We start from the raw sequence: 15205 nt of genomic DNA on the forward strand, positions 1-15205 counted from the left end.
TCTTATTTCTGTGGGATCTGCAGTGATATTTCCTCTCTCCTTTTTTATTTTAATTGCATCATCTCTTTCTTCTTTTTTAGTCTATCAAAGGGTTTGTCAAATTTTTAAAAAGCTGCTTTTAAAAAATTTTACTTCATTTATCTTTATTTATTTCCCCTTTCCCCCAGATGGTTTTCATGTCTGTCTATTAATTGTTTGCTCACCTTCTCCAGGAGGCAAAGGAACCAAACCCAGGACCTCCCACATGACAGGTGAGAGCCCAATGGATAGAGCCTCATCCTCTCCCTGAAGGCTGTGGGATCTGCTGGCTTCTGGCCTCTGCTCGTTGTGGTGGCTGCAGAGTGTAGCTCTTTGTGGTGGTGTCCTGCTCTTTCACAGTAGTATATAGCTCTCTTGTGGCTGGAGAAGACATCTGTTTTTCTTCTTTTTTAGGAAGTACTGGGACCTGAACCTGGGGCATCCCATGTGGTAAATGGGTGGCCAAGCGGTTGAACCATGTCTGATTCCAAGAGTGTATGTGTTTATTAATTTTCTCAAAGAACCATTTTCTGGATTTGTTAAATTTTTCTAGTTTTTTTTTTTATTCTCTTGTCATTTAGTTATGCTATAAACTTTGATTTTTTCTTATTTTCTGCTTTTTTGGGGATTTGTTTTTTCTTTTATTTCTCATTCCTCCATGTGTTCAATAAGGTCTTTGATCTTACCTCTTTCTTTTTTTTTTTAATATAAGCTTTTATGACTGTAAATTTCCCTTTCGTCACTGCTTTTGCTGCATCCCATATTTATTGATATGTTGTGTCCTCATTTTCATTTGTTTCAAGGTAGTTTCTGATTTCTTAGGCCATTTCCTCCTGACCCACTGAGTGTCTAAGAATGTGTTGTTTAACTTTCATATCACTGTGCCTGTTCTGGTTCTCTACCCCTTATTAATTTCCAGCTTCATTCCCTTTTGGTCAGGAAAATTAATTTGTAATTGTCAATCTTTCCAAATTTCTTGAGTCTGGCTCTGTTAACAGCAATGTAGTCTACCCTGGAGAATGATCCATGTGTGTTAGAGAAGAATCTTCACCAGGAGTAGGTTCTATTTCAAGAGTTCATTTATTTTGCTCATTTGTAAGGAGCAACTTCTCATCTATTAAAGTTTATCATGAGATGCAGAAGTTCAGTCCAATCTTCAGGCTCCACTTCTTACTCAAGTTCTCTTTCTATATCCACACCATCTGCAGTTGCTTTCCATCAGCATCTTTCATATGAGTTGGAATCAACTTCTTTGAAAGTCCTGTTAATTTTGACAGTTTGAACTCCTCCCATAAATCACAGATGTACTTAATGTCATCTAAAATGGTGAATCATACTCACAATTTTTTCCATTTAGTTTGCTGAGATCCAAAAGAAGATGCACTGCCTATGGCAGCTGTAGCTTATAAAATGTATTTTTAAATAATAGGCCTGAAATTCAAAATAATTTCTCAATTCATGGCCTGCAGAATGGATGTTGGGTTATCAGATATGAAAATGATATGAATTTCATTACAACTCCATCAGAGCTCTTGGGCACCCAAGTGCATTGTCAATGTGCAGTAATATTTTGAAAGGAATCTTTTGTTCTGAGCAGGAGGTCTCTTTAGTGGGCTTAAATTATTCAGCTAACCATGTTGGAAACAGGACTGGCATTCAGGATTTTTTGTTCAATTTCAAGAGCACAGGCAGAGCAGATTTTGCATATCTTTTTATTGGTCTTTGGATTTTCTGAACGATAAATGAGCATAGGCTTCAACTTAAAATCACCAGGCACATTAGCCGCCAACAAGAGATTCACTCTGTTCTATCAACTGAGGACAACAGAGAAAGAAGGAAGGCACCATCAAAGAGAAAGTGGCTTTTATTTTTACTTTTCCTCTTCCAATTTTCACAATCTTACCTTCACGTCTTTGACAAGATATTCTCCTTTCCTCTAAAATGATGTACATTACATGTACTCCAGGATTTTATTTGCTTGAGACGACGCCTAAGAACCCAAGAAATACATTAATTTATCCAAATCAAAGGAATCTTTCTGAGGCAAAATCAACACTGTTTTCTCATAAGTCCTTTCTCAATATAATAGAGATATAGTACTCCTTTAGGAGAAAAAGCTAGCAGAGAAAACTCTGGCTTCCAAATTAGTTAACCACATGTTTTTCATGGGATTATAGAGTTCATAATTTTCAGACTTTTTCACTAGTGTGTTTTATCGGCCTAGAATTACAAAAAAAGAAAATGTAGTAGGGACACTGAATAATTCAGCAGATTTTACCTGACTTCTACATGCCCACAATTCCTGTAAATTATCTGTTTAATTCAAAAAGTTTCCAGTTAATTCAGTCCATGTCATTACACTTGGAGAAAATATAATTCAAGACAAAACATCCTGCCAATCATGAAACTACTCCAAAAATGTAGAAGAGAAAGGAAACATTTTGATTAATGAATTAAAATAGGAAAGTGATGCACTTCCAGTCAATTCTCTAAAGGTTTTGCAAAGACAGAACAAAATATCACCTTTTTAGACAGTAAGGAAGATAACAACTAATTGTAGTAAATGTTAACTAGTCCTCCGGTAAGAAGACTTGACAGCTCCATTCATCTCAAATAGTTCATCTGAAACTCATCTGGCAATTGAGGTGAGCCTCTGGCTTAGTTAATTGATGATTTCCAAGGAAACAAAAAGAAACATAAAATTCTCATATTTTTATGGCATGAGGTAGATTTTCAGTCTGGAGCCAGGTGTGCATTTAAGTTTTGCATGTCATCTCCTAGAGGAAATGGGAGGGAAGAGTATTGTCTTCCTGATGGTTCCATTCCAAGAGATGGTTCCCAGGTGATTGGGAAAGATATTCCTCCTATTTTTATAGTGGTTTTAGATTACATAAAAATTACATAATGAGGGATTCCTATATACCCATCACTCATACGTCCCCCCCACTAACAAATTTTTATTACTGTGATATATTTGTTGCAAATGATGAACAAATATTGAAACATTGCTACTTACCATGGTCTATCGCTTACATTATGGTTTACACTTGGACCACACAAATTGACTACACAATAATTGTACCAGTTATCCTTCCCTGCCATAGTTGTAACTTTAATGTAATCCAAAACTTCCCCCAAAAACAAAACCAAATTTTTTTGTATTGCATCTTTTATCACTGTATGATCTCTTTTATGAATATTGATAATTTCTTCTGTTTGTTCCCTCAGTGTCTTATTTGTGTTTATCATTTTATTTTCAAAGAAGCTTTAAGTCACAGAAAAGTCACATAGAAAGTATATGGGCTTCTTATACACCCCAAGCCCCCTCCTCTCACATTTTAACCTATTAATAATATCAGACATGAGTATGGTCCATTGTAAAATTGATGAATAAATATTGAATAATTGCTATTATCCATGGACAATGGTCTCCATTATGGTTTACATTCTGCACTACACTATTTTATGGGTTTTGGCATAATATATCATAATGCATCCATCATTGAAAAGTAATGCAGAACAATTCCAGTGATCTCAATATACCCTATGTACCTATTCTTCCCTCTCTGTCCCCTTGGAACCTTTGATAACCACTAAGTTTCAACCTTCCAAGAATAACTTTCATAGTTTCACATTAATATTAAGGTCTTGAATGTGTTCATATTGTTCTAGGGTGTCATTTTATTGGATGGAGACCCACATAAAAAAAAAAAAGGAAATATTAAATTCCCATCCCGATGTGTCCTGCTACATTCTCTAATAGAGTTCAATGTCTAATATAAGAAAACCGATGAGTATGTTAAGCAACTATTTATCTATACCTTTGAAGAATTGGGTGGGTTGTGGTGTGGGGTATATGGGAACCTCATATTTTTAATGTTACATTTTTGTGACCTATTTATCTTTTTAAAAAAGCCAATTAAACATAAATAAAGAATAAAAACAATAAAAAATATACATACCTCTGAAGAGGAAAGAGAACTCATTTAAAATCTGAATTTTTCTAAAATAGGTGAGCTAAGGAAAAGGAGGAGAGTAAAGGAATCTGCTTTCTTGTATGAGGGAAAATCACATTTTCTTTTTTTTTTCATTTGATTTTACCTTTATAGATGACTGCATCATTTATTTCATATCCTATTTTAATATGATGGACTTTATATCTGAACAGGAGGAGGACCTTGTAAAGAAAATGCCTTGTTCAAGTTTGCACATCTCTCATCTGAAACACAGAGGATCAGGAGCCTGAGCTTCTGGGATCATCTTGTAGCCTTTCTTTCTCATCATCTTGTAGCCTTTCTTTCTTTCTTGAAAACGTAGAATCAGAGCAATTTTTCTATGGTTGCTTTGTTTTGATTAATGGAATTCCCAAAACAAGCTCACATTTAAGAGGAAAGCAAATGCTCTGTACTTCTTTGTAGGAAAAGTTTTAAAGGCACATGGTCATAAGCATGGAACATGGAGGAGTTAAAAAATAGGGGACATGGAAAGTCATGGAAGTCTCTACTGAGCAGGAATGATTTGATCAAAGTCTTAATGTTATGAGGAAATGACAGGGGACTGATCCAGAGATGTTGAGCAACTCATGATAGGAAAAATAATCAAGCAAAAATACAGTCTCTAACTGTGTTAGGTAGAGAAGCTTGTGTTTCTGGTAGCATTTGTGTCATATCCCATTTTATTTCTTAGATCTACCTGAACAGGAGGATCATGTACTAGGAAGATTTCCGGTTTGTAAAAAGTCTGTAATAAGATCACTGTAAAACAGGAGCCTGAGTATTTTTCAGCTTATCCCTAATTGTTGTTTCTCTGGCCATATATCTCAGATAAAAGGCTCCGTTTGTGAGGCTCAGACCAACAATGCTGCTACAAAATGTATCTTGACTGAGGGATGTTCCTTCAATGAATCAGTGAAGATGAAGGTGAAATTCTCAGAGCACAGTGTTAGGGATTAAAACCTTGTAAGCTGGTTTCTCCATATATATGTATATGTATATTCATACACATGTATACGTATATACATACTTTTATAAATTCATACATGTTTAAAGTTATACAAGTATATCAGTCATAAATACATATACATAAACAATAAGTGTATACTAACTTGTGGGCTTACAAGTCAAATATACATAACATCATCGAGGTCTCTCATACCTCAACCTACTAACGATAACTGGAATTGTTTTTAAACATTTTTAACTAATGAGTAAAGAGTAACTTCAAAATATTCCTGCTAACCAAATCAAAGTATTATCCCCAAACCACCCTATTATTTTTTATATCATTTATAAATGAACATGCATAAATAATAAAAGTATAGTACAAGTTGGCAACTTACACGCAAACATGCATAACATCATACAGGGATCCCATATGTCAACCCATCACCAATACCTTGCATTGTTTTGAGACATTTGGTACAAATTATGAAAGAATATTTTAAATTATTTCTAAGTATAGTCGTTATCTTACATAAGGTGTATTTTCCCTCAATCTACTATTTTTTAAATATATTTTTATGACAGAAGTTTAAGGTTATAAAACAATCATACAAATGTGCAGAATTCACAAACAACACCCCTCTATCAACACAACACACTATGGAGGAACATTTTGTAGAGATTATGAGAAAGTATCATCAGATTATTACAAGGTCCTTAGCATATATTTGGCACACGTTTTCTATACTCCCCCATTATCAACACAGTACATCTTTCTCATTGATGCATGAATATTACATTATTACTATTTACCACAGTCCATTAGTCACTCCAATTGTATTTTTCCCATGCTTCTCCACATTCCCTGTAATAATGATGCACACTTGCTCTAGCTCAATAAGGTCACTCTCGTCTCTGTACGATAAACCACAATTCTCATCCACTTCTGGGTCTACTGTGCTATTCATTTTCTACATAGTTCTCTAGCTTTCTTTAATTTGGTATTTACATCCCTAGACTACCTTTTTCAGCCACATTCAAATTTTTAAACCAGCTGTTACTCACTAAATGTGTTACCATCCACTCTATACATTTCCGCACTTTTACAGTAAAGTTAAATAAAATGTCTAGACACATTAAACATCAGTAGCCCATCTCAGTCATTCTCTTATCTCCTTTAAGAAAACACCACCTACTACAATGTCTTGAACAAATTTTCTACATTTTCTTCTAGAGGCAATATGGTTCTTGCATTTATATTTAGACTATTGATCCATTTTGTGTTAAATTTTGGATAAGGTGTGCAATAGGGGTTCTCTTTCCTTCTTTTGGGTATGGATATCCAGTTCTTTCAGCACCATTTTTTGAATGGACTGTTCTGGCAGAGATAAGTGTGTTTGACACGCTAGTCAAAAATCATTTGACCACAGATGTGAGTGTCTGTTTCTGAACCATCAATTTTGTTCCATTGGTCTATGTGTTTGTCTTTATGATAGTAGCATGCTGCTTTTACAAAGGTACCTAGGTAATACAATTTAAATTCTGGACATGAGAGTTCACCAAATTTCCTTTTCCTCTTTAAGATGCATCTGCCTAATCAGGACAGCTCACCCTTCCCCATAAAATTGTAATCATGTTTTCCATTTATTTAGAAATTCTGGTAGAATTTTTATCTGGATTGTATTGAATCTGTATATCAATTTGAGTAGAATTGACACATCTTAATGATATTTGGTTTTCTAAACTTTGAGCATGGAATGTTCTTTCAATTGTTTAAGTCTTTCTGATTTCTTTTACCAATTAGTTGTATTTTTCTAGATAGAAGTGCTTTACATCATTGGTTAAGTTTATTCATGAATATTTGTTTTATTCTGCCATATTATTTTCACCACTATTCTGATACTTTTAGTTACTTTTATTGATAAAACCTTCATTTCTTTATGTTCTTCCAGGCCTCTCTCTCTAGTCTTCTGTTTTGAGGCTGTAGCACACCCTTTAGTAGGTCCTGCAAAACTGGTCTCTTGGTTTATTTGTATGGGAGTATGTTGTCCTTCTTGATATGGAAATCTCTGTCCTTCAATAGGATTGGGATATTTTCTACCATTATATCTTCAAATATTCCTTCTGCCCCTTTTCCCTTCTCTTCTCTTTCTGGGACACCCATGACACATGTAATTTCTTTAGTCACCTCAATTTATTTATTAAGGAGAGTTGTTTGAACATCTGTGATTAGTTGTTTCAACTCCTTTGTGTCATCTAGAGGCCTATCTTGCTCCTTTAACTGGGTCATGTCTTCCTGTTTCTTGGTATGGATAGAAATTTTTTGTTGGTACCTTGATTGTCTAGCATCCTAGAGTATTCATTCAGGGTGGAGTTTTCCTCTTTAGTTTAGGGCTTTCTTGCCCTTTCTCCCTTGCTGGTTGTGTACTAGGAGCCAAGGATGCAGTTGGTGTTGTGAGTTGTGGAGGCTCAAGTTATCCACAGTGCCCCAGTGACTGATGAAATTTCTTCCACATTTCTTCTTGCCAGGTTTTCAGACCACGCTACTTCTGTGTATAATAATCCAAGTTGTGTAGTTCTAGACTGTGGTTACCCAGAGAGACTTATGAAGCTTCAAGTTCCTTTCTCTGCTTCCTGGGGCTGGGATGGACCTGCAGATTTGGGGAGCAATCTATGCATTACAGGTCCAAGATGATCGCAGTTGTCCATACATATCATGCTCTTCTGTTTTTGTTAGCCGAATGCACCATCATTTATCTGGAAATGCTGTTGCAGGGCTCTACAGCTTCCTCCCTGCTAGAGGTGGGACTGAAGCCTAGGCTTGGGCTGCAGGCCAACCTGGGTGAAAGATACCTGTCCCTACAATCACGATGATTTTCAGTGAGCCTGCTTGTCCTCATGCTGTGTGCATAGTCAATATGGCAGCTACCAGTCACTCTCTGATTTGGACATTTTAAAACTTTAGCTCTTTTTAGAGTTATACTCTAGCCATCCAAATTTAGTAATTAGTAGCTGAAATCAGTGGTCAATCATCTCTTCCTCCTTGTTTTTGGGAATTGGAGATTCATATTCCATCACAGGATAACTCCTGAGGCAGCATGCATGGCCAAGTAGGATGATCACCAGCCTCCTTGTTGTGACCTATATTTTCCTGGATAGGCAGGTGCATGCCTTTCCAGCTATGTCTCTGCCAGAGGTAGGGCTGGGGTTAATGCTAGAAGGGCAATTTGGTCAGGATGGAAAGAAGCTGGTCCCTATCAGCACTGTGATTTTCTGTACATGCTGCTTCCCTTGTGCCAGAGGAGGAGTTAAAATGGTGTTACTGGCCTCTTTTTGACTTGGACAGGTACAAACTTTAGCTCTTCTTAGAATTATAATATAACCCTCTGTATTTACTAATCAGTATCTTAAATTGGTGCCCAATCATCTCTTCCTTCTCCATTTCTGGGAATTGGAGCTTCCAATGCCAGCCATGGAATCACTCTTTAGGCAGGATGTGTAGCCAGTGAAAGATGGGCACTAATCTCTGGGATGTGGAGTGCCCTACTCACAAATCTTCACTGCAGATAGGGAGTATTCTCCTTCCAAACTTTCAATGATGTTGTAGGATGACCTTCTTGTCTCCTGGAGCCAACAGACAGGTGCTTTAGATAGCTCTGGGTGATTACTAACTGCCCTGTAGCAAGAGCTGACTCTAGGAGCTCCTTACTCTGCCACCATCTTCTTGGTTCTATTTCTCCTTACTTATATATTTATATGTGGGAAGAGGTCGTATCTTGTCTTGAATTCTCTATTAACACTAAGTTGGAAAGAAGTAATTGTATTTAGCAATTTATTTACAATTGTTTGATTCACAGAATTTGGACATAACATGTAGAAATTTTTCTAATATGCATCTCTGAGTCTAAAATATTTCAGACTGATACCTCTTCCATAATGGTGGCAGTAGATTTCTTCAAACTCCAATGTCTCATGACTGGCATCCAGCATTGATGTTGCCATCAGGTGTGTCCACCATCCATCTGTAGTAGGAGTGGGATCATGGCTTTCTCCTTTTGTGATGTCCTAGACTGTGTTAATGCCATCAGACTTCCAAAACATTTTCTATGTTGCCCCAACTTGTGATCAGATCTGTAAGCCACACGATATTCATATTATACTTTCATTTTTGCTTTGCAAAACCCACTCCATTTCTGTTGTTTGCATCCATGAGTACTAATCCCCAAAATATTTTTCATGTTTACTAACATTACCCTTTATCAAAATTTATTTCCCCTTGAATATTTATGGCTATGCTAACCTATTTCATTTCTGCTAATTTATGAATACCAAAAATAATCTAAAATTACTTATTAGTTTATTACTTAGAATTCTTTTACTTGTAAATAAAGTTGACATAATTTATGTCATTTATTTATCTTTTCATTCATATACTTATTACAGAAATACTAGTTGCAATCTCATACACTCCTTGTACTCTATTTTTGTAGTAGGATTATAATAATGGCTTTTAATGAATAAGCTGGCTTTTTGATTAGAGAGGATGGGAGATCAACCCAACAAAATACAGGGTTCTTCCATCTCAGTGTATTGATCCTAATAGGGCTCACTTAACTTGTCAAGTAGGTGACAGTACCAGCAGGGATGGGGCAATGCTTTCCAGGAAGCTTTGTATGCTCTAAATCAGCATTCATTCTATGGTGCTATTTCTCTCCTAGCTGGGATTCACAATCCTGGAATCAAGGGGTGGAAATGCAAGTGGCACCACTCACTATTATCCCTATGATCCACCAGGAAAGTTTTTGTTTCCTGTCCCTGCAACCTTAAGCTCAACTGGTCTTCAGGTCTTTGTCCCAAAAGGAGGAGTGCTTTCACCAGAAAAACGCAAGCACAATTCCATTGATCTTGAAGGTAAGACTGCAGCCTGCTCACTTTGGTCTTTTCATACCTCCAAAACAAAAGAGAAAGAGGGAATTACTGTACTGGCTGGGGTGATTGATCCTATCAAGAGGAAAAGGACTGCTGCTACACAATGGTGGTCAGGAAGAGTTTGTCTGGGATGCAGATGACCTAGGGAACCTCCTAGAATTACCATGTTCTGTGACTAAAGTCAATGGAACACTGCAACAAGTCAACCCAGGCATGACTATCAATGGCCAAGAATCTTCAGGAATGAAGACTTGAGTCATCCCATCAGTCGAAGAAAAATGGCCAACTGAGGTGCTGGGTGAGGATGAAGGGAACGTGGAATAGGTAGTGGAAGAAGGTAGTGATGAATATGTACTTTGCTGTGTGACCAGTTACAGAAATGAAGTCTACAATGGTCATGAATATTTATTCCTAGCTAGCATTAATAGACAATTTCAGAAGAGTTTTAGGATACAGGATCAATAGGCAAAAATCAGGCTAAATATAATTTATACCAGATAAGTTTGATTTTACCCTTTGGGTGGATTCATGCTTTCTTGATATCTACCCATTAAATTGATTTATTTTAATAAAAGAAAGCAATACACAGAAGATGGCAATCATCTCTTTCTTTCATACAACTACTAAGAACCACTCTATTTTGTAAGTATACCTATCAATAAATGAGTACAGTTTTCTCTATGACCTTGATCTCTAAAGTATGAAGTTTACATTTATTGTCCAGGCACTTCCTAGTCCCAGAAATTGAAGCTACTTTCCTACTGTGTGGTACAAGTATATAAAAACTGTTTCATGTTTTTTAGGATTGTTGTGAGACTCAAGGAGTCTATATATGTAAAATATTTGAGAAGTGCCTGGCACTAAGACCACATTTGGGCACTGTCTTCATTTTCAGAATCCACAGGTGGCTGTTTCTTCTTAGTGTATTGTGTCCTGAGTCTTTATCATAATAAAGATATATCCTCACACCTCAGAAGCCTCTAGTTTCTGATGTAACCTATTTTTTTGACTGTTCTTCTCTTAAACACTCTGCATATTCCTGCTTTTGCCGATACCACAATAAAGTCAGAGATTGATCTTTAATTTCAAAACCACATCTTCATTTTTCAGTCCTCAACCAGTTTGTCATTTCTTTACTTTTAAGATAAATGTAATGGTTATCATGTTGTGCTCTATTTATCGCAATCTTCATAAAATGATGCTAAAAACATTGAATTCTGTCCTTGATGTCACTGGGACAGCTTATATGTTGCAGCATTAGTTTCTAAATGCCGGTTCATGAACTTGTGCAGACAGGCTATAAATTCAGTGACTTTGCTCAGGACAGATTCCCAAACTTCAATTCTGGAAATTCTGACTAGTTTGTCTAAATGTGGCTCACGATTCATATTTCCAAACATTTTGACACCTGATTCTGATATTCAGCTAATTTGAGATGCCGAGATGATCTTAGCTGATTATGTAATTGGTGAACTTTCAGAAACTGAGTTCTTCTGTCAATTTCTCAACCTTCCCTTTTCAATAATGCCTGAAAAAGTCTATCTTTATAACAATTGTTGTAGTATATTTTGCTGTTTAACATTTGTTCCAAATTTTTTATTATCTAGAAAGTGTCATTAATAGCTACAATTTTAAAAATTATTGTGGTTTTAGTAATTGTTTGTTTATGTTTTTGTTCTAGGCTTTGATCTGGTCTTAGTTAATGAGATCCCAGTGTAGAACAGAGCTGTCTCTACATTGTGGTTAAGTCTGAAAGAGACCTGTATCAACGATTCTTGTGTTCCTCACCATTTCCTTATCATCTTGGGAGAGATAACTACATCTAGTCTCAGAAGATATTGGATGAAATATTTGATGCATCTGAAACCCCCATTCTCTTGGGTACACTCCCTGGGTCTCTGCTGTCCACCTTGATGCACGAAGATGCCAAGTTGGACTTCGTGTAAACAGTGGAAACATGGGAACATATAGGTTAATCAAATGTAAAATATTAGCTGGAGAAGAGACACAGGAGTCCTGCCATGGAAGTAATAAAGGGCAATATAAATTCCCTTGCTAAAGTGGCTCTGTCTTTTAGTGTATGGGGTCCATTGTGACTATTTTATTGTTTCTCTCCAGCATTTTGTTCTCAAAAAACCTTTTCAGCAGCAATAAGAAAAGAAAAATAAATGCTCAAAAGCAAAAATTAATGAATATTTTTCTTTTTAAAAGTTCCTGGCCAGTGGTGCTCTGTCGTGGTCCCTAGGGGAGCAGCGACAGTCTCCCAGGTACAACGGCGGGGACCGGGAGGGAGTGAGGGTTCAACAGTGAGCCCCTGATGCTAATGACTATGCTTGTGAGCTGATAAGCCTAAAATAAGAACAAGGCCTAGAGCAACATTGTGCCTGGGAATTTCCTCCTGTCAGCCTTCATGTTACTCAAATGTGGCCAGTCTCGAAGCCAAACTCAGCATGTAAATGCAATGCCTTCCCCCCAGCGTGGGACATGACACCCGGGGATGAGCCTCCCTGGCACCGAGGGACCACTATCAACTACCAACTGACGATGCAACTGGAAAATGACCTTATACGGAAGGTTCAATGCGGATCAGCAGAATATCCCTGTCTACATAAAATAACATGACTTTAAAATGCTGTTTGACCTAAAGTAAGGGGGAAATGGAAAGGAGAAATGAGTTTATATGGCTACGAGTTTCTAAAAAAGAGTCTGGAGGCTGGCAGAAGGATTGCCCTTATGCACAACTGAGCAGAGTCAGAGAGACAGATAAAGCAGATATAACCCCCAGATATTGGTTCCTTTGAGGGCTAAAGAGACCCTTGGGAGTTATGGTCATGGCCGATGGGGTTAACTACCAGGTCAGATGGCCCCTCTTTGGAAATGGTGTTTATGTGTGATGAATCTGGACTCAGATGGGATCTCCCTCCATAAGACTTTCATGCTAATGTGCTGGAGGTGCAGTTAATGTTGGGGTTTAAGATATATTTAGGGGATTTGAATCTCTGGACTGAGAATGTGATAGCCAGGTCCTGAGCCTCAACAGACTCCAGCACCTACAATCTGTTTTATTGGACTTACCACACTCAGCTAAGATGGAGTTGAAGAAGGACAACCACCACACCATGGAGCCTAGAGTGATTACAACTGAAAGTGGGAGGATTGCATCCAGCATCCATGTGGAATCTGAGCCTCCTCTTGACATAGAGGTGCAATGGACACAACCAATCCAATGTCCACATAGAAGAGGTGGCATTGGATTGGGAAAAGTGGACATGGTGGCTGATGGGTATGGGGAAAGGCAGGAAGAGATGAGAGGTGGAGGCGTCTTTGGGACATGGAGCTGCCCTGGATGGTGCTTCAGAGGCAATCACCGGACATTGTATATCCTCACAGGGCCCACTGGATGGAATGGGGGAGAGTATGGGCCATGATGTGGACCATTGACTATGAGGTGCAGAGGTGCCCAAAGATGTACTTACCAAATCCAATGGATGTGTCATGATGATGGGAGGGAGTGTTGCTGGGGGGGGGGGGGGGAGAGGTGGGGTGGGGGGGTGGGGATGAATGGGACCTCACATATATATTTTTAATGTAATATTATTACAAAGTCAATAAAAAATGGGTCTTTTTTATACTTTAAAAAAGTTTTCAAAATATTTATATTACATAAATTTTACAAAAAAATATTGCACCCAATCCCTTCCACATTTTGCCACATTAACAACATCCTTATTTTTTGTGGTACATTTGTTATCATTGATGAACACATTTTGGAATACTGCCGCTTGGCATTGATTTCAGTTTACATTGTAATTTACACTATCTCCTGACAAATTTTATAAATTATGACAAGACATACAATGGCCTGTATCTGTCTTTACAGTGTCATGCAGGATGATTCCCACATCCTGAAAATGCCCACATAGGACAGCTGTTTTCCCCTGTCCCTCCTCTCAGAAACTCCTGTGCCTAGTTCCTCCATATCAATGAGGAAATATCTTCCATTGGTAGAATCATATCTATAATAGAATAACAGTAAGTCTACTCTAGTCCATTATTCATTCTCCAATCCTTAGGATTCTTGGATGGTGATGCCCACTCTGCCTCCAAGTGAGAGTGGGATTAGGTCCCATGTGGCAGATGGATGGGATTACATTGCTTGCAGGTATAGACTCTCTTTTTTATTGAAATGTTCATTGTCCATCATCATCTCCTTCTTAGTTGTCCTGGGTGAGTCCAATAACCTCGAAAGTAGGTGTTGGTAACTGTTGAGATAAACAGTTACTACTGTCACATGGACAGCCCAAAGATTTGTCTCTTGGGCATACTCTTATCAGCTCTAGTACTAACTCTAGGTTCAAATAGAAGAGGTAGAAGGGCCATGTTTAGGGAAACTGAGTCCATCTCTGTCACACTGGGGAGGATAATTTCCAAAGTAGGGTTCAGTGGCAGGGCACCAAACTGCTGAGCTGTTTGCCCTGCCTTTAGTGTCTGGATGTCCCATGGTTCTAGGGTGCCCTGCTATTTAAGGCAATATTTACTTGGGCTGTCAATGAGATCCTGCGGAAATGTGCATAAGCATGACCTCTGGAATGACCTCCCAACTCACTGTGAAGTCTGTTAAACATATAAACTCATTTTAGCCTTTCCCCTTTTTGTCAAGGTCTTTTTCCAGTTGCATCGCTACTTGGTGCTTGGTAGTAATCCCTCACTGCCAGGCAGGCTCATGCCTCTGAGTTGTGTCCTACATTGGTGTAGGTAATGAATTTATATGCTGAGTGTGGCTTAGAGAAGGGCCACATTTGAGCCACGGGGAAGATCTCAATGATTTCCTTTTTACAAAGAGTAGGAGATAACAAAATTATAACTTGCACTAAAGGTTTGTTGAAATTTACAGTGTAATATGAGGGTTAACCTCATTGAAACCAGAACACACATAAGTGACAGAATACTGGCATCTGTACCTCAGGGAAACTTTTATTTTAATAGCACTATTCCTAACATCAATTTACCACATGTATCTGCTGAGGTTGTATTTAACTATCTCTGACATGTGAGATTTCATTTAGATCAAATGGGATTTTTCTAAATTAATTTTGCTTATCTTTAATTCCATGCTTTTTGGGGGCAAGTATGAAATACAAAGTGACTTTCTTTTTCTCCAATAGAAAAAGAATGGTTTTGCCAATAGTTCAATGATGTCTCTTATCCATCAATAACCTAAGATGCTTCCATTAGAAAATAGTTTAATTCCAATACTGAGCTCATTTTTCATCATATTTTTAATAACTTTCTAGATGAACCTGCTCGAGGTGCTGTCC

General features: G+C 37.6%; 1 long non-coding RNA gene and 1 gene segment (V, D, J or C); both read left to right on the forward strand.

The window, feature by feature from the left end:
* LOC131273778 (immunoglobulin kappa variable 3-20-like) overlaps positions 1 to 15205 on the forward strand; it is a 1006205-nt gene that overhangs the window by 908512 nt on the left and 82488 nt on the right.
* On the forward strand, positions 9683 to 11934 carry LOC139436705 (uncharacterized). Its single transcript, XR_011646045.1, has 2 exons — positions 9683 to 9869; positions 11569 to 11934. It is a non-coding gene; the product is annotated as an uncharacterized lncRNA (long non-coding RNA).

Source organism: Dasypus novemcinctus, chromosome 17, assembly GCF_030445035.2.
Source record: "Dasypus novemcinctus isolate mDasNov1 chromosome 17, mDasNov1.1.hap2, whole genome shotgun sequence".
Lineage (NCBI taxonomy): Eukaryota > Metazoa > Chordata > Mammalia > Cingulata > Dasypodidae > Dasypus > Dasypus novemcinctus.